Source organism: Sus scrofa, chromosome 8 (genome assembly GCF_054392235.1).
Source record: "Sus scrofa isolate SSC_HxYL_T2T_F1_AM1 chromosome 8, Sscrofa_HxYL_maternal_Yorkshire_Landrace_v2.0, whole genome shotgun sequence".
Lineage (NCBI taxonomy): Eukaryota > Metazoa > Chordata > Mammalia > Artiodactyla > Suidae > Sus > Sus scrofa.
The window spans coordinates 14,418,881-14,440,181 of record NC_139390.1 but is presented as its reverse complement, the minus strand read 5'-3'; the positions used below and the strand labels follow the sequence as shown (position 1 = coordinate 14,440,181).

The 21,301-nt window shown below is 37.3% G+C and overlaps 1 long non-coding RNA gene across 1 annotated transcript in view; it reads left to right on the top strand.

The window, feature by feature from the left end:
* The window catches only part of LOC146400334 (uncharacterized), a 127,607-nt gene that overhangs the window by 87,902 nt on the left and 18,404 nt on the right, over nucleotides 1-21,301 (top strand). Inside the window, exon 2 of the long non-coding RNA XR_014813553.1 lies at nucleotides 18,275-18,403. This is a non-coding gene — a long non-coding RNA (uncharacterized LOC146400334). The remainder of the gene's footprint in view (nucleotides 1-18,274; nucleotides 18,404-21,301) is intronic.

The following is a 21,301-nucleotide window of genomic DNA, read 5'->3' as shown; positions in this document are numbered from 1 at the left end:
TGCAGACCTGCTGTATAGCACAGAGAACTCTACCCAATACTCTGTGATAATCTATGTGGGAAAAGAATCTGCTTGGATGTGTATACACGTTAACTGAATCACTTTCTTGTGTAGCAGAAATTATCATAACATTGTAAATCTACTATATTTCTTTTTTGTTTCTTTGTTTTGTCTTTCAGGACTGCACCTGCGGCATATGGAGGCTCCCAGGCTAGGGATCTAATAGAAGCTACAGCTGCTGGCCTATACCACAGCCACAGCAACGCCAGATCTGAGCTATGTCTACAACCTACACCACAGCTCATGGCAATGCTGGATCCTTAACCCACTGAGTGAGGCCAGGGATCAAATCCATAACCTCATGGTTCCTAGTCGGATTCATTTCTGCTGTGCCACGATGGGAACTCCTTCTACTGTATTTCAATAAAACTTTAAAAAATTAACCCCCTTCCCCATACACTGGCTTTCAGTTCCACATGCTCATGCATCCAAGCTTAGTCTATGGAAGTCTGTCCTGGCCCTGCTCTGGTATGCTCATCTTTGTGGAAGTAGAAGGTTATAAACACCCCAGATATACTTGTTGATTGAGGTTATATTTGCAGTAGATAAATCATTGTACCCCCCTTTTTAGTTGCTTCTCTTAGAGTCAGAGATGAACCTACAACATCATTTTTTAGAATGTTCTCCAATGGTGTTGCCACATAGAAGAAAAGTGCTTTGCACTCAAAATAGTGAGAAGATGCTAGGGAAATAGAGGCAAACAAGATTCTCTAGTGAGGGACTCTCAGAGCCTGCACGTGCTGATGGACACTGAACCTTCTAAAGACAGATATGGCATGTCATAGTTCCCAAAGCTGGATTAGGATTGGGAAATGCCACCCTTGGGAATAATGAATTAGGTCTTCCTTTCAAGTTTTGGACTTTTGTAGCTAGACTAGCTGTAGAAACTAGAAATGCGACATTCTTTATGGGGACCGCTTTTACATCAAGCTTTGTCTGATGTGAACTCATGCCTCCACCCCCATTCTTCTCGAGTAGAGTGTCTTTTCCTCTCATGAAATGATTATTTGATTATTATTACTATCTCATTTATCATTTAAATTCAGCCTCATATATAGTGGCGTGAATGTCTATTACCCCATCCAAACTGCAAGTTTCTTTAATATACATAGGGGACCAGGCATCTTTTATCTTTGACCCTTAGTGTGGAGTTTACATACTGACAGGCTACGGGTCAAATTCAACTCTTAGACAGGTTTCATTGGCCTGAAGAGGATTCTAGAAATAATACATCCTTTTTGAATTAGTTGACATCAACATTTCAACATTTTTAGCTTTGCTTGAAAAAACCAGAAGCCTTGGCTGATAATGTGTTGGTATTCCTGCATGGCAAAATTGGCAGAAGCTGAATAGTAAATGACTTCCTTAGATTGGGCATGCACTGTCTTCTACATCAGGTTTCCATCTGGTCTGTTTCATAAGTTTGTTTCCTGTTCTCCCCTTGAATGTATGAGTGGCCAACTCTTGTTTTCAGGCCTAGCTAAGCAAAAGGAATATGGTAGACTCAATAAATAATTGTTGATTTGTTTAAAATTGAAATGCGTCTTAGTTTAGGTTCTCCCAGAAGCAGATCCACAGACTAAGATTAAAATTCAAAGAGTTTCTTGGAGTTCCTGCTGTGGCACAGCAGAAATGAATCTGACTAGTATCCATGAGGATGCAGGTTCAACCCATGGCTTCGCTCAGTGGGTTGGAGATCTATGGCGTAGGTCGCAGACATGGACCAGATCCCATGTGGCTGTGGCTGTGGTGTAGGCTGGTAGCTGTAGCTCCAATTCAACCCCTAGCCTGGGAACTTCCATATGCCATGGGTGCAGCCCTAAAAAGGCCAAAAAAAAAAAAAAGCAAAAAAGAAAAAACCCAAGAAGATTCAAAATGTTTCTTTGAGATGTGAAGGAAATACCTGTAAGCAAATGAAAAAGTAATTTAAAGAAAAGAAAAAGGGTGCTTTTGTCCAGCCACCACCTGTAGGTAACTAGATACTGATCTTTCTGGGAAATTCTTTGAAGTAGTGGAAAATATACACCTTAGAGTTATCCTAACTGAGGGTTGAGAGAACTAGAATATTTATATACAAACTCCTGTCAGTCAGACCATGGGGGATGTAAATTTTCAACATATTCATTCTGCAACCCACATAGACAAAGCAACTCTGAGATTTGGGGGAAAACCTTCAGTCTAGAGATGCTGATTTAGCATTTGGCAATCAGACAGAAGAAGCTGAAATGGCAAGATTCTTAGAATATCAATAAGGCACTGAAAATATCCCCCACAAGGTGAATTGAAGAAGAAAAGAAGGAAAAGTTGAGCATATCTTTAGCTGCAGGTAAAATTGATTTGAACTTGTAAACAGTTAATAATTATCTCTGTTCCTCATGCTACCCCTTTCCCTGATTTACATCATAGTGTAACATTATTAAGTTTGGGAACCGTAAAAAATACTTTATTTATATGTAACTTTCATTCCAAAAATGACCACAAATCTTGAGGGAGAAGCCTCATGTCTGCATGAAATTTTCTCTATATTAATGTCTATGATAGAGTTCATTTTTTTCTTGAATATTAAAACCTGCCAATTCCTATGAAAAACAAACAAACAAAAACCACTACATGGTTGGGACGGAAAACTCTTTTTCCTGTTTCATCTGGAAAGATCCCTATGTACAGAAGCTGCTCCTTTTGCCAATTTCTTTCCCTTCCAGACTTCCAAAAGTTCATTTTAACTTGACCGCATAAGGATGCCAGTGCCCACAGCAGACCAGCCCCTAGGGTGACAATGGCCATGAGTACCTTTAAATATGGTCCTGTGCAGAATTCACATGAGGAAGCACAAAGATTGTTGTCCTTACTGGAGTAAGCACATTTGCAATTTCATTCAGTATTTAGAACTAAACGTTATTTATGATTGAAAACGGTTCTAAAGTTAAAAGGAAAAGTCATTCAAGATCATCAAAGTGTATCCCACTGGTAAAGTGATGTCTGTGCCTGATCCCGTTGATTGAAACGTGTTCCTTTCCTAAATGATCATATGAACTTCAAGGTAGATATGTCTGCTTTCAGAGAAGGGAGAGAAATGATAAACTTGAGCTCCCCTAAAAGTTCAGAAAAAGCAGAAGAGTTCACTTTTCTTCTTTTTAAAGTGGGGATTCAGTTAACTTCTGGCAACTTTCCTGACTCTCTGTGTCTTTGTTTCCGTGCAGCTATCTGAAGTCACTCTGAGACCACGAGTCTTCCAAATGTCTAAAAGTAAGATTTGGGGGCAGTTTTGTGGTTTAAAAAAAAAAAGAAAAGAAAAATGCTTGCTTCTCTTCCCCTTTTCTAAAGACTATTGATTTCCCTTAGGAACAAGCAAACAGACGACCTCTAGCCAAACCTGATTTGGAATTCATGCATTATTGAACCTCAGAGACAAACTGAAACTTTTTTTTCCCTTTAATTATTATTTATGTATTTGTGCACTATAGTATACTGGAATCACTTAAAACTTTTTTTTTTTTTGCTTTCTGGGGCCACACCCTCAGCATACGGAAGTGCCCAGGTTAGGAGTCGAATCAGAGATACAACTGCCAGCACAGCCATAGCAATGCTGTATCCAAGTTGTGTCTGCAACCTACACCGCAGTTCAAGGAAATGATGGATTTTTAACCCACTGAGCAAAGCCAGGGATCAAACCTGCATCCTCATGGATACTAGTTAGATTTGCTCCCGCTGCACCACAATGGGAACTCCTAAAACTAACTCATAATTGTGATTAGAAATTAAGACTTGATGCGCAAGATTTTCTTTTCTTTTTGGTTGTCTTTGGATAAATTGTCCTCGAATTTAGAGAAATCAGCACAATTCGATGACATTCTTGCTTTTTTAAGAAGAAAATACGATTTCATTATCTTAAAATGTGTATGTCTCTATTTTTTATATTTGAAATATGTTCAACTAGTTTTCTCATGTTTTAGTTTTATTTGGGGATTGGAGATTTAATGCATAGGATAAGTATACTTCAATAAGGGGAGAGAGATTTTCCAAACAATGTGAAATAAAAGTTGCCATCATTTTGAAGTTTAATCACCATATAAACAGAATGTCAAAACTGAATATTATTGTATAATCTGATGAGTAGCATTACATTTTATTGACATTAAACATTTAAAATGTTAACATTAAAACAAATCAAAACAAATTTAGTTATTTTGATATTTACCCAATGTACATTTTCTCAGATATCTAAGCAAATACTGGTTTTGACATACATCTGGTTGGAAATGAGAACGTTATCAGAAGAGTAAGTATTTTGTTCAGAGTATGTGGTTTGTATATACATTCCTACTAAACAGGACCTAAGCAGTACTGAAACCTGGAGTTGCTTATTAACATTTAGAACATAAGCACTTCAAATTGACTTGAAAGTGATGAAAGAAACAGATGTTTCGCTTGAAGTATATATGTTTCATGCATACCTGTCAGCTTGTTTGAAGAGGGCAGCTCTCAGAAATTGAAGAAGAAAAACCATCCCCTACAGCCAACTCTCCTTCCAAACAGCAAACCAACAAGGCTACCTTAATAAAGACAGAAATTGCTAGGATTGGTGGAGTACAGCAAGTTTGAAGCAAAATGTACACATTTTTTTCAGTATGCTTAATCTCCAGTTCCATTTTGATTCCTGTTTCATAAAATTTGGGGAATCTCATGTAAACATAATATATGTCAGAATATCTTATTCTTTCTTAATTATATATAAACGGAGTGAATTCTATACAGGAATAATATAGTCTTGTGGTTCTTAATCATTTGGGGTCATGGAACTTTTGAAGTTGTTATTTTAAAGAAAAATCTATGGCCCTTTTCTCCAGAAAAAATGTACAACAAAGTCCATACAAAATTCAAAGAGTTAATGAACTTTACTAATTTCATCTCTAGACTAGAGATCTATGATCTACCTTATGTTAAGAATCTCATATAATGCAACTTATATAAATAAAATATTCCATCTATTTTTAAAAGACATCTTAAGTAACTTGCTATTTTGAGATTATTTAGATAAACATCACTTTTCTTACTCAGATCTATTGTGGAGAACAATGTGATAATTGCTATGAGTATTTATTAAGCACTGGATACATGCCAAGTATTGTTCAATGCTTGAAGGTACCAAGATGAAGAATAGAGAATATAGAAAAATGACACATGCCAGATATGGGTCTATATCTTGGATTTATCTTGCTAGTTAATTCCTACTGCTTTTTGTGTGCGTGTGTGTGTACACAAAATAATTTGTATATAAATATTTATATATTTATATATTGAAACATATGCTGTATATTAGGGAATACATATATATATTCCTATTTTAATATATATGTGTTTACATATAGATGCTATATGATTATATAGATTTACATATTTATACAATTTATTATATACTTATGTATATAAAAGAATTGTGTCATAAAAATAATAAGAATATGAAATGGTATATATTCCAAGACTAATAAATGATTAAATAGCAGGTAAAAACATGGAGAGAAAAGTATGACAAAGGATCTATTTCACTTGACCTACATTTGTTGCTTGATTAATACTTGATTCTGTCCTTTCTTGTACCTCTAACGTAATCCAATAACTAATGAGACAAACATACTTGGGGGTAAAGAGTCACAGTGGGGTAGTTGCCGGAGGATAGGATGGACACAGTTAAGCACAAAGAAGGGAATGTCTAACTCTGTCTTGGGGACTTGATAAGTCTTTCATCAAGGAGTACTATTTGAGTTAAGATGCAAATCTAAGAAGATTTCTTAACTTGAAGAGGAATGGAGAGAGACTTCTGAGGCACAAGAAATGAAATTAAAGTGTGCAAAATTCTAGAGTTGAGTGAAAGCCAGAATGTTTGCTCAGTCAGACAGGAAGAATGAAGATTAGGGTGGTATTCATGAGAGTGGAAGAGATAATGCCAAAAGCAAAGTTTGATCCAGATATGAAGGGTCATGTATATCACATTAGTGGGTATTCCTCTTATCTTTTAGGCTATTAAATATCTCTCAGTAGGAATAGAATATGCACTTAACCTATATAAACTTGCAAATATTGGAGTTTCAGGCTTTGATTTGTAAAATGGGAATACAATAGTACATAGTATATAGGGTTATTTTATGGTGTTTAAATATAATAAAACAGGTGAGACTTGGTGCAATGCTTGGTATATAGTTAGCATTCAGCAGATATTAACCATTACAGTTTCAAAAAAAACTCATAAAATTAAGCATTGCCTCAGGCTATTTGGCACTTCCTCTATGTGATTCTTGCTCTAGTCAGACAGAGTCATAATATTGCTTCAGGAAAAATTTAAATTGTTTTTGCACAAGTGCTTTTTGAAATAGGTCTCAAAGTCCATTAAGACAGTAGTTTTGAAAATATACCTTTTGATTTGCAAGACTAGGATTTGGTTAGCAGAAGAAAGATTCTTGAGCATGAACCAAAGAAATCTCTGAATAATGCATGATATAGAGCATATTTCTTAGTAAAAGATAGGAATGATGATTAAAAAAAAAAAAGCCTCTATTACCTAAATTCTGGAGGCTAGATGAACTTCATGTGGGCTGTAGGGAAGGCAAGGTAGACTTGGAGGGAGGTGTCTCTTTTTGAAGTACTGTTGGTTCTGGGACAGGAAACTGTTCCTAAGGAGTCTGCTGAGAATGACTTCAGTTGCAGTGGGACTGCCCCGTATCTTCGATTGCCAGTGCCAGGGAGCCTCATGGAAGTTAAGCTGATGGACTTGAGCTTTGCTTATGAAGTTAGCATTGACTATTTCCTGTGCTGAGGAATCTAGTTGACCTTCCCGTCACTCTGAGTGGAGGATCTTCCGCCAATAGCTGCCTGAGTTGTTGTCTGGGTGTTTTCCTACAAAAGGTTCTCCTCTCTTTGTCTCTAAATCCCATCTGAACTTCCATGCACATATATTTCCATTTCTAATTGTCCAAGTACATTTGTAACCCCAGAAACTGAAAGTAGAATTGTTGACAAGAGAGCTATTTTTGTGATATGAAAGGAAAAGTCCCCAATATCCATAGTTGGTTGTAATCTATCCCCGTTTTTTCCATTAATATAACTGCTGCAATCTCTTTGTCATTAGTATATTGGAAGTTAGAAATGAGTTAGCAGAGTGCAGAGAGATTCTTGGTGAGAGACTGAAATAGGGCAGATATTTTAGTGGCAGAACAGGGAATTTGTCTTAGTCATAATTTTATCCTCAGTGCCAAGCAGAATGATGATACATTGGGAATTATTGGAATTTAAGTTCTAAGTCCTTTTTTCCTCTCCAAATTTGGAGATTGAGCATATGTCAGTGCCTCTCTCTGTACATAGACTTCTAATTTGTAAATGGGATTAAGGATACCTAATGTTTTCCCATTTGCAAAGATTCAATGAGGTAATGTATGAGGAGGGTTTAGTTTTGTTATTATTATTAATAATTAACATAGTCCGTCCACACAAAATCCTATCTGCACTCTTAGTTTTAACTTCTATTCAGCTGGTTGGTGGCTATCTTGATGGAGGAGTAGTAGCAAAAAAGTAACATATCTGCAAAAATGAAGTTACGTGCTGGGTCAGAGAAGCCAGCATTTTGCACCAACCAGGATGTTTAAGTTTTGAAAGAGAGTAAGGAGGCAGGACCAGTTAAGACAATCTATCTCATCAACATCCAATGTTGTGCCAAGAATGCTTGAGATTTATATTACTCTTCTTCAGTCATCAATGATATTTTCATAAAAGTTTGGTCATTCCTGGGGGACATATACATTTAACATGGAAATTTGTTTTACTTGTCAACTCTCAAGTGTGAGCAAGGAATCTTTGATGATCCTAGCATACTGATTTAGTACATATACAGAGTCTGCTTTCCTTTGATGTTTAACTAAGAGTGTAACATGATCCAATCTAAAAGTAGCTTTTTTATAACAAATTTTTCTAAAATCATGTTATTTTCATAATAATGGAGTCAATTTAATGGATGGTAACTAAATGTGTGTATGTGTGTGTGTAATTTTTTTTAGGGCTTCAGGTGCAGCATATGGAGATTCCCAGGCTAGGGGTCAAATCGGAGCTGCAGCTGCCAGCCTACACCACAGCTCATGGCAACACCAGATCCTTAACCCACTGAGTGAGGCCAAGGATCGAACCTGCATCCAAATGCTAGTTGGGTTTTTTATCACTGAGCCACAAGAGAACTCCAGGTAATTAGGTATTTTATAACCACCCCCAATGCAGGAACTCCAGATATGTATTTTATTGAGTTTTGAAACAAATAAAAACTTAAAAAAATTAAAGTACTGGTTTCTGGAAATGTGCTGTGGAAAATAATGTTACTATAAAATGCAATGTATATTTTAAAATTCTTCACTAATAGTAAACATTTTTATTAAAGACATTATTGTTAATCATTTGAAACTTTGAGGAATCTACAATAGAACAATAATTTTATTCAGTTTTTCTTTTTTTCTTCTTCTTTTTGTATTTTTAGGGCTGCGCCTGAGGCATATGGAATTTCCCAGGCTAGGGATCAAATCAGAGCTGTAGCTGCTGGCCTACACTACAGCCAGTGCAATGCCAGATCCAAGCTGTATCTGCGACCTACACCACAGGTTCACAGCAACACAAGATACTTAACCCACTGAGCAAGGCCAGGGATTGAACCTGCGTCTTCATGGATACTAGTCAGATTTGTTTCTGCTGAGCCATGATGGAACTCCAGTTTTTCTTGTTTAAAGTATAGTTGATTTACAACGTTGGGCCAATTTCTCCTATACAGCAAAGTGACCCAGTCATACATATATCCATTATTTTTCTCATTTTATCTTCCATCACGTTCTACCCCAATACTCAGTTTATTCTTAAAAAGTGGTAGAATAATGACAAAGATGATGTATTGCTTTTATTCCTTTGTTTTTCATACGGATGTTCATCTAGTGAATTATTCACTAAATCATAGTGTCTATGAATATTTCAAAATTTCAACAAATTAATCTTTATGAAATGATTTTAATGGATATTAATTTCAGTTCTTCCCATGATTATTACATTTAATGTCATTAGTGTGTTTCCTATGGCTATTATGTCCCCTATAAATCAGGTTTTATAACCAGAGGTAGAGAAGGAGGTCCTAGGATTCCACTTTTTCCTGGATCCTTGATTCTTTATTTATCCCCTGCAATGGCTTAACTCCTTGCAAATGTTGCTAATAGTAACCAAAAAATGAGAGATTTAGAACTTCTACTTGCTCTAGTTCTTTTATAATGGTAGCTTATCTAGAGAGCTAGAATGTGAGACTCACTGTTTATGTTATATTATTATCACTAATTCTCAATGAGACTTTAATTGCTTTAATTTCTGTTCTGAATGTGGAGCCTGGGCTGTGTGCCAGAAGTTCTTTCTTTGAAAATACTAATAAAAATACATCCAGGTTTTGATGCAAGCGTGTCTCTTGTTTAATGGTTCACTGCATGAAATGTTGGGGAATTACATGTTTTATTATCTCCAATTTTTATTGTAAATTCTAACTGCAGGGGCCTTGTTGAAAAAAATTATTGAGGTAACTTACTATAATTCAGTAAGTATTAAATGAAACATTTTCAAAAATTACCAAATTTATATTTTAAATTGTATCTTTTTTTTTTTCACTCCTTGATGCTGATAAATTACCTCAGAGTGAATGACAAGTTATATATGGGCATGAAGTTTCTAGCTGGGTCTAGGGGCCAGCTGACCCCTAGACCCCTAGACCCAGAATAGTTCAGAAACACCCTCTTTGAAATCATCCCCTACCCAACTGGTAAGTTATTAACTGTCCCTGTTCCTGTCTTTTGTGCTTATATTTTTTACCACCTATGCTAAGACATTATTAAGGTCCATCTCACTCACTAGACTTTGTGTTTCATGGTGCAGATGATAGTTCATGTCTTCCCTTCCTAGTACTAGCTCTCATTCATTCATTTACTTAACATCTATATTTAATGCTCACAGGATGCTAGTCACGCGTCCAGGCTCTGAAGGTACAACAGTAAAGGAGACCGATAAGGTGCTTGCCCTTGATGAGGTGGGTGAGTGCTAGAAGTTGGTGGGGTGGCAGACAATAAACAAGGAAAGAAAGAAATTGTCTAGATGATTTCACCGATAAGTCCTCTGAAGGAAATGCACGCTGTGGTATAGGAAAGAGAAACTGAAGACTGCGATGGGGAACGTTAAAGCCTGAATGTGGGAAGGAGCATGAAATACAGTGACAATGAGTGAAGAGAGGAAGCAGAAGAAAGACTCCAGGTAAATAAGATAGCAAGTGCAAAGGCCCTGGGCATAAAGAGTGTGGCTTTATTGAGGAGCAAAGGGGAAATCAGCAGGACAAATGTATGCTGCGTGAAATGGAGAGAGAAAATAAGTCTGGCCTTATAGGTCATGTTGAAAATTTTGAATTTGCCACAGTAGAAAGCCATTCAAGGATTTTCTTTCTTTCTTTCTCTCTTTCTTTCGGTCTCCTTTCTTTCTTGCTTGCTTGCTTTCTTCTCTTTCTTCTTTTTAGGACTGCACCTGTGGCAAATGGAAGTCCTCAAGCTAAGAGCTGAATCAGCGCTGCAGCTGCTGACCTATGCCACTGTCACAGCCATGGGGGATCCAAGCCACCTCTGTGACCTACACTGCAGCTTATGCAACCCGGGATTCTTAACCCACTAAGTGAAGCCAGGGATTGAACCCTCATCCTCATGGATACCAATCAGGTTCTTAACCCACTGAGCCACAATGGGAACTTCCCATTAGAGAATTTTAATCAAAAGAGAAAATATATACATTGATATTCAGTTGCAATATCCAATTGACTCTTATAACAGTTCCTCTGCCCTCTGTGTGAAAATCAGATTGCAAGTGGACATTTACAGAGGCAGGAAAGTCTATTAGGAAGCTATTGCTGTAATCCAGACAAAAGTGAAGAGGCCCTCCAGCTAAATGAGTGGCCCTGCAGATAGAAAAGAAGAGAAAACACATTTGAGATGCTCTCCCTTTTTGGAGATAGAAATGAAAGATTTGATTATGGATTGGTTGTAAGAATCAAGAAAAGGGAGGATCGGGCTAACTTCTAGGTTTATTGTCTTTGAGCAACTAGATGGATGATAGTGCCATTTAGCAAGGTAGGACCAGCAAATGAGTATAACAAAACAGACACAGACTCATAGATATAGAGAATAAACTAGTGCAAGAGGAAAGAGAGAAGGTGGAGGGCAAAACAGGGATAGGAGACTAAGAGGTACATCGACTATGTATAAAATAAGGTATAAGGACATATTTTACAACACAGAGAATATAACAGGTATTTTATAATAACTTTAAATGGGAGTTCCTGCTGTGGCTCAGCAGTAATGAAACCAACTAGAATCTATGAGGATGTGGGTTTGGTCTCTGGCCTCCTCAGTGTGTCATGAGTTGTCGTGTAGTTTGCAGACATGGCTCAGATCTGGCATTGCTGTGGCTGTGGTGTAAACCAGCAGCTGCAGCTCTGGTTCAACCCCTATCCTGGGAACTTCCATATGCCATGGGTACGGCCCTAAAAAGACAAATAAATAAATGAATAAACAAACAAATAAATAAATAAGATTTAAAAATAAACTTTAAATGGAGCATAGAATAACATATTTAATCATTCTGTTGTGAAATTAGAGTTATATTGTAAATCAGCTGTATTTCAATAAAAAAATAAACAAGAAACAGGGTAGGAAAGGTAGGGAGGGGAAAAGGTTTGGAGAGAAAAGGGAGCATTTGTTTCTGGACCATTTTAAATTTGAAATGACTATTGGATATTTTGGTAGCAAGGAGACAGCGATATCTAGAAAGAAGCTCAGGGGGATTTGTAGGTTGGACAGTAACTACAGGTGACATGAGAAGAGAGAGCATGGATGTGATGAAATGGAAAGGAGTGAAGACAAGGAAGAAAAGAGGTCAGGACTAAAGCCTGGTGCACATGTATAAACAGAAGGGAGAGATGGAAGCAGATGAAAGAACATCAAGACAGAAAAGCAGCATCCACAGTTGGAGGAAGAAATATGAGCGTGGCCATTGAGAGGAGGGTGTGGCCCGCGGTGGTGAGGGCTGTGCAGAGGCTAAGTGAGAAGGGCTGGAGAAGTGTCCACCATATTTAGAAAATGAATGCTGTGAGTCACTTTTCAAGAACGTTTCCATAGCAATGGTGGGGATGGCAGCCAGACCTACTGAAGAGAAAACCCCTAGGCTCCCAGTGTCTTCATTTCAAGTTTAACCTGAAACTTGGGTCTACATTTCTCTAAATACACTGACACTGTTTGGCTGCAACATCTGGTAGTATGTTAAAACTGGTGATCCTTGTAAGTTGAAATGCAATTTTTAGATTTTACTGAAAGAAAAATATTTTAGGCCCCTGTGATGTTCTCCAGGATGCACTTTATTGTTGTTGGATCATTTTACAAGGCATCGTCCTCCAAATAAAAGAATGATTATAAGCTGGCACTCACTTCGTGATCTCAGGCCATTCATTAATAATAACAGATTGTGAGGGTGTAAAGAAAACGCATTTGAGGAGACAGAGGTTATTCCTCATTCTAGTTTATTCTCTATTTTCTTTCACTCAATCTGAAAAATAACTTTCTATTGCCCAGTCTTGGTCCTTTCCAGAAGCTAGAAAGAGAGAGAAAGTAGATTTTAAAGCTTCTCCTCAAACAACCTCTCTCATGGGCTTTTTATGTGATGAGCATAATTATCTTTGAGCATGAATGAAGAGAAAAAAGAAAAAAAACCTTTAAAATAATTAGCTAAAATAGTTTCATTTCTTCCTTTCTATACAGGCGCATGTTTATCTTTCCTTTTATCTTCTTTTGTTTATTTTCCTCAAGCCTTAGTTTATTCAAAGTCTGTGCAAAGCTGAGCCAAGCCTGGGTTTGGAATCTGAATGAAGATTCAACCACACAGCACTCTTTTTATGGGGACCTGCGGAAAGTTTTTTTTTTTTTATGTTTTCCTTTCCATCTTGGGGATGCCTAAAAATAACTTGCAGGTGGGCAACTCAATTCAGAGCCAAATTCCACCTCTGTTCTGTATTACATTATTTGTTGCATTTTTAGAAAGTTTTACAGCTGATATTGACATTTTTGATTATTTTTTCTAGCTCTGTAATTTTCTGGAGTTATTTTATAGGCCTATATAAAGTCCGTAATCTTGTTTTTATTATAATTTTAGTTTTGGTAAATGAACAATGGAGTGGAATTTGGACATGGGGCCAAATGTTATTATCCCCCCCCCCCCCCACACACAGTAAAATGGTCCCTGGCTGTTACTTGATCCTGGCGTTGAACATCAAAGGTTCAGGTCTCCTTTAGGAAATGTGGATAGCAGAAAATTCTCTGCTGAAAGGATATGGGGAGGAAAGCAGTTGATCCCACTAGACTTTTCAATGTTGAATTACGTGTAAACAGATTTCTTTCTTTCTTTCTTTTTTTTAAATTGAACTATTCAGAAGCTTCAGCCCACATCTGCATTCACAAATTCTGTGTCTGGTACTATCACTTTGGCTGGTTTATTATGGCTAAATTCCAATTCCTGAGGTGATCTTAGGAGTGTTTGTTATGCCTGCAACTATAATGCCTTGTAAATTCCTCTTTAAACAAATGCATCTACTCTATTTTTTTTCCGTAATTGAATGTTGCTGTGCACCTCAAAATGAGGCCTTTAATACTAAATAATTAGGACCATAAACTCTGCAATCGACTATTATCATGCAGTTCGTGTAGAAGCATTACTACCAGCTTATTACAGTTAATCTGGGGAAGCAATGTGGTTGTAATTAATTTTTACTCAATTCTGTTTCCTATAACGGGGGATGCACACATCTGCTTACATTTAGTGAAGACTTACTACACGCAGCATTGTTGTCATCTAAATCACAAAAATTACTGATATTGTGCTCAAAATTAAAGAATACTTGCAATGCACCTGAGGGGCATGCAAGATCACTGGCTGTGAGTCGGAAGACTTGAGTTGTAGTAGATGGCCCAAGAAATATGTCTTTTTCTGAGCCAATAAATCTTTTGGCATCTGGGTATTCACCTTTCCATTTAGAACTTTGAACGAGGTGACATCTCTATTCTCTTCTTCATCCAAAGTTTTTTGAGATAATATAAATTGTCCCTTTTTCTTCCTTTTATTTAAAAAAAATTATTAACTTTACAAGTAAGACATGATCTCAATATGAGGTTAAAATAAATTATGCAATGCAACTAAACATGTCTCTTTTGATCTACCCTTGCTTTCTCTAGTCTCGCCCCTGGCAAAATCGTATCTTCACTTTAATGTGAATCTTTCTAGATTTTTCTATGCATTATATGTGAATACAAACTTTTTAAAATACCAAAATGACTTTTTAAGCTGCTGCATAGTATTTGACTCATTAAAGCATCATATTTAACCATTATTTAACTGTCTTTTTTAACCATCATTTTAACCATTATTTTGTTGAATGATATTTATATGGTTTCCTATCTTTTAAAATAATCACAATGCAAGTCCTCTTTGCACATTTATGCAGTTAATTCTATTGCATAAATGATGTTTTTTTTTTTACAGGGGAAAACTGGTGAAATTGTTACACGAGAATGCCCAGTTAAACAATTTAACAGATATTGTCAAAAATACCTCCAAGAAGCCGCAGTGTATATTACACAGTTCTCTGTATTATGGAAATATTTAAAATGCTGTCAGTCTGAGGGGCAAAAATGTGCTGTCTCATTGTTTTCATTTGCCTTTCCATGCTTACTAGTGAAAAAGAGCGTCTTCTTTTTTTTTTTTCCTCTTAAGTTGCTGTTTAAATTCTTTGCTCACATTTCTCTTTGGAAACATTAACCTGATAAGGTTTAAATATCTTCTAAAAACCATTCCCATTTCTTTTGGATGTTAGCCATTTCATTTTCCCAAACTGCCACTTTCTCTTTCCCTTTGCTTATAGTCATTTTTATGTTATGTTTTGTTTTTGTCAAACAGGGTTTTTTCACTTTAAAATAGTTACCAAAATGGATATAGGTACTTCTTAATAGAAGAAAGATGGCCTATTGTGAAGAAATCAATAGTCACTAGATTTATGCAGGACCTATTCTAGGCAAGTCACTGTATCACAAATGATAAATGAAGAATAGTAATTTCTATGAAAAGGCTAATCTTTTGAGCTTCTTAATAGATTGAATTTGAATATACATTCTATGCTTATGCACTCTAAAATGTTTGACCAAGAGCCAGAAAGGCTTTGAAACAGTTATAGAATTTTCTGATTATGAAGTAAGAATCAGGGTATCCATTAAAGTAGAAATTTGAGAATAAAAATTACCTGTAATCCCTTCATCTAGAAATAGCTACACTTAACCTCTCCATGTGAACCTCTCTTTTTCTAAGCTAACATGGAGAAAGTGCAAATATAGTTGCAGACCAGAACTATTTTTTTGACCCCAAACTATAGAATCCTATATGAAATGCTGGGAGAAGAAGCCCTCTTTACTCTCACATGGTAAGTGATAGGGAGACTTCATTCATTTTCCAAGCACTCCCCCTCCTTCTTTCCTTCCCTCCTCTTCCTCTCTCCTCCTCTCTTTCCTTCCTTCTTTTCAATATTTTCTTTTCTTTTGATAAATGTCACACAGAACAGTCCTTATTTCGGTGCACCCCGCAATCTGTTTCCTTCTAACTTTTTGCCTCTTTTTGCGTTAATCATACTTGGATGTCTTTGTTGATGAAACAAATGAGAATAACAACTTGGACATAACTACATGCAATATAGACGCATGCTAATGTGTATATCCTGTAGCTAATGATTATGCCCAAGTCTATGAGGAAGCAGGGATCTTTTAATAAGCCTCTCTCCATTTGGCCCTTCGACCCTCTGTACTCAAGAGCTCACTGGCCTGCCATTTGTCCTGGTGCTCCAGTGTTAACAAAAAACCCTTCTGCTGAGAAGACCTTCATGATACCCTTCAACTGGCTAAATTTTACTTGTTCTTCAGATCCTGGCCAAGCATGCACCTCTGGAGTTTCCTCTAAACTTAAGCTCTTGTACAGCCCAATCCAGGTGAAATATTTCCACTCTTCTCTCTCTGATGCTTATCTTTGTCTGGGCACCTGTCCTATGCCTGTCTTTGAAATTGCTTGTTGATTTGTCCACAGCCTTCTGGTTAGTTGATAAGTATCCTGTGAGCAGGACTTTCCCATTTCTGTCTCCATGGCAGCTTGCACTGGACAGGGCAGACTCATAATAAACCTTTGTTGAAAGTACAATGAATGACAGGAACATAAACTCTCATAGTCTCTTGTCTCACCTACAAAGCCCCTTAAAATTGCCCTCCTGATTCAGCCTCAGTTTACCCCCATCCAGCCTTCCAAGATCTATTTTTGTCCTTTCTAATGGAAAACAAGCTCACTTCTGCCTTCTCTAATTCTACTTCTTTTTTCACATGTCTATGAGACAGCACAGTGTAAATGAACACAGAACTTTCTTACTACGGAACTTGGTGATGCTCCATCTATGTATATTTTGGTCTCTGGACTATTTATTAAAAATACATGTGCCTATCATCTATCTGCAAGAAAGGTTAGGTACCAAATGTCTCATAGTTAATATTGTATGACCTGGGATTTTATGTTATTTGTGTGGTTTTCATTTTGTGTGTATTTTCCAAATTGCTTACAATGAACATGTAATCTTTTATGTAGGGAAAAATGGTTAAATTATTTAGAACATGAATTATTAGACTTGGCAACGAAGAGATCCCTAGTGTCCCCCTAGGAAAATTTTAGAATACTGAAGGGAAAAAAAAGAAGATGGCTAGGAGGTAAGGAGTCTAAACTTGCCATTTAAAAAATTGGAACTTTTAAAACTTCCCACCCTGCTGAAATGACCTTCGATTTACATTTAAAGATTACAATATGCTGATAATTTTAGGATCAGTCTAATGAAACATTGGTCATCAAAGGCATTTCGTTTCATTGCCCAGGGAAATGGATATAACATTTACTCTCCTTCTCTGTGGACTGAGGAGGCAAGGTCAGTATCCACCACTCCAGGTGCAGGCTCAGGAGTCGTCATGGCCATGGTTGCTGAGGTCTGTGGGTCCTAGAGGGAATGGCCACATTCACAGACTCTGCACTATCGTGTTTCTTTTGGATCATTTCAGTTTCTGAGAAAATAGTTCCTTCTCTCCCTAAACTGTGGAAGAATATTTGGAAAATACGTGTGCAAGGGCTTCACTCCAGGACTCTCTGGAAATAACAGGCAGCATGGTAAGGGTGACATACCCTTTGGAGTCAGAAAGGCATCAAAGCTGGATTTGCCAGCTGCCCCATTTGCCTGCTGGGTCCTTGAGTATGTAAATCCCTGAATTCCTCTAAGTCTTGGTTCTCTCTCATAATAACAGTGTTCTTATGTAGGTCATGACAAAATTAATAGTTGATATTTGGGGGCAGTAGTTCCATTCCTCCCCTTTTCTCTTGTTTCCTCCTCCGCTACTGGATTTCTTTTGCTTTACATAAATGCTTCTTATTCTTGTGTGAAGGGCTCGGTGTCCTTAGGGAGGCTGATGAAAGCTATGGACTTTCTCTCTCCAGGAAAATGCACACTTACATGAAAGGTGACATATAATGTTAGACAATTCACGGGCCTAGACCCTAATAAATGTTGTTTTACATTTTAAATCTCAGCTCAATTTCATTTTTCCTCCTCTGTGCTCTCCCGTGGGATTCAAGACTTGAGCCTTTTCCAAGGGCTGTTGGATGCTGTTGGGTCTGACATCTATCATGCATATCCATCAGCACATACAGCACAGCAAGTGCCAATGAGCAGAAGGGACTACATGGGGACTGCAGCCAGTGTTGTATTTCTCTTCTGAGACCTTGTTAATCTTATGGGGGTCACTTCTTCAAAGCCACCATTGTTTACCTCTGGGAAGCAAATGAGGCTCAAACTCTAGACCATCAGATTCTCTGATGCTTCCTAGCCTGGATTCCCATCCTTCTTTTAGCTGATTCATCTCTAATCAAAGGGAAGTTAAAGAGTCAATCAGTCATATCCCTGTATTTAATCTCACTTGATTTCTCTTCAGTGTGATGCAATCTGAAGAGTCAAACAAAAGGAAACAAGCACAGAGCCTCTCACTTCCTTTTTTGTTTTTGCCCTTAGGAATGTTCTCTGACCGCCACGGTCCTCTTTGCTTTGCCTGAGGTGCAGAATACTTAACACCTGCTGGAGCAGCCCTGAAGCAATGATGGTAGAACTGGTGTGTCAGAGCCCAGCTGTCTCAGACCCACGGTAAGACACTCCAGAGACCTGTGTTGTACGTTGGCTCCCAGAGCTTCCTCCATTGAGTTACATTAGGGTTATCCTCAGTAGTGGCTAGGATAACAAGACACACTTTATTTGCTATACTTCTCCCGTCTCACTTCTGACTTACCGAACCGTGTTTCCTTTACTCCCCCCCAAAATTACTTAAATTTGAATTGTCTGTCAGAGTCAGCTTCTAGAAGAATCCAAACTACAGCTTTATCTAATGCATTCAAAGCACATGCTTTTGGCTCTTACTGTAGGAGGGTCAGTGTCCCTGGTGGCCACCTACTAAATACCTGCACTGGTCCCCAAGCATCGTCACAACCAAAGCACCTGTTCATACCTCCAAATGTCTCCCCAGGGGGCAGTGATGTTACTCTTGGCTGAAAATCCCAGATCTACCAGTTATTTCACGCTAGTTTAAAATGTACACGGAACTGATTGACTTAAGTTTATAATTTTGAATTAAAAGAAATAAGATGATTCTACCAGTCTTTGCAAATTATTTGTAATGTTTATGATCATTTCAGACTTACTGTACTTATGTCTTTATTAGGTTTTTAAGAATCGGTTAAATTCTTGGGGAACCTTTTTGTTATTCATGTTACTAAATTGCATATAAATGAAAAGCAAATATGTTAAATATATAAATGCTCTTTAAAATATTTAAGGGGATTTAATTAACTAAAATGTAAAATCCCCTTTAAAAGTCATACTTAAAATTTACTGGATTTATAAATAGCATCACACATTTGTAAATTAAATCTAAATGTTCTGTAAAAAAATTTAAGCCTCTCATTTTTAACTTTAGTAAATTAAATATTAATTTAAAAATTGTAGTTACCTTAAATAATCTTTTCTGTGTGTAATAACCTCAAATAAAACAATTTAACATTAATAGTGTCTAATAAGTTTCATTCTTTATTCAAAAAAGCTTACCAAGATTTTTTGTCCCTTCTCTATCAAGCCTGATCCATCTTTCAAAGCATCTTTCTTAACTCCACTTTCCTTATAAACTCTGCCTTGCTGTCTCCAGCTCTTATTTTTTTCTTTACTTTTGAACTTCTACTCACTATATTTATAATCTAACTGGTGCAATATTACCTCACAATTTAATTTCTTGTGCCATTATTCTATTTTTATTTTCCATATATGTTGGTGTACTTTTACAACTAGATTTATAGTTCTTTCATGCCTTTCACTTCTTCTGAATCACCCAAGAGCTTTCCCAAGACTCATTCTCCCCTCTCCCATTTTGAATCATCCAAACTCCAGAGATCCCAACTGGCTCCAGTCTTCCTGTTTCCATCAACACAGTATTTCCTTTAAGTAACTAGTCTTAAGCCAAGTGGCTCATGACATTTCCCTGGCCACAGGTTCAAGGTCCTCCTTATCATCATGCTGAGTCTAGCTTCATGCAGTTCCTCGACTGTGGTTGTATCAATTCTCTTGCCCCAATAATGGGGGGAGTAGGCTTCCTCAGAACTCAGTGGCTTAACAAATAACCATTTGTAATAGCTCACAATTGTAAGGTCAGCTTCACATCAAGTTCTGGTCTCAGCTGGACTCATTGGTCTCTTCCATCAGTTATGTGTTAGGTAAGCTCATCTTGGCTGATCTTGGTTGGGACCTTTTGCAAATGTGAGAGTCAGTTGGCTGTTGACATTGGTTGGGATGACTCTGCTTTCCTTTCAATATCTCCCACACAGCCCCAGGTAACCTGAGAGACTAGCTGGGACCTGTTCTCTTAGCAATCACATAAAAGGCAGAAAGGAAGTGATAGACACAAGTAGTTTGTCAAGACTCTGCATGAATCAAGTCTGATAAATCTATTGATCCAAGAAGGTCATATAATCCAAGCGATACGGAAGTAGTCTTAACTGAAAGTAACTGCAAGATCACTGGGTGAAGAATGGAGATACAGAGAGAGGGAGGGGCTGGACCACCAATGCACTAAGTCAAAATCGGCAAAAGTTCAGAATACTTGCTAGCAAATACAAGACCGAGAAACTTGCATGTTTCTAAAAGACACGAAGCCTGTTTTTCTCAATTTATTTTTGCATAAGAGTCTGAGAGATCAGTTGGCTTGAACAGGACTATGGAAAATCATATGTCTCCATGCCTGAAGCCTGTTCTGTGCCCTAAAGTTTTCAGTAATTTCAACTACTTCATCCATTTTTTTTAATGCAGTTTGAATTAAATTTTCTGTTAGATTGGAGAGTTTTAACTTGGTGTTTGAGAGGGAGTTCGGCACATTGATTCCCAAACTTGGAATTTTGTTTTCTCCCTTCCCTTTACCCTGAAGTTCTGACTCAGGGATTCTTGGGTGAGACCACACAGTTTCAGGAAGCTCCTTGTAGAATTCCAATGCATCTTACCGTCTGAGATTTACGGCTCTAAGTAATGGTGTGTGATGGGTACATACTTAAGAGGTTTTGACCTTTACAAAAATACTAGGGTGGTGGCACTCATAATCGCAAAACTTGAATTCCAAAAGAAATGCTTATATGATCTCATTCAAAGCCCTCTCTCATGGTCAGCCAAGTAAAAGAATTTGTCACGCACACACACACACACACACACACACGTGCGCACAATCACGTATACTGCATTTAAATTCTGACATTGACAGAATTTGACAAAATTTACATTGATATTCTAACATTTTGGAACAGAGAATCATTCTGTGAAAGTAATACAAACTTGATTGTTAACATAAATTTTTTAAAAAATATATTTTTGTGTGTACACACACACACACACACACACACACACACACATACTCATATATTAAGGGTTAGAAAGTGTTTTAGGACATTTCAAAATGGAAATTCCTGAACAAATATTGTAGGCAGATGGTGTCCTAAGAAGGGCTTGCAGCCT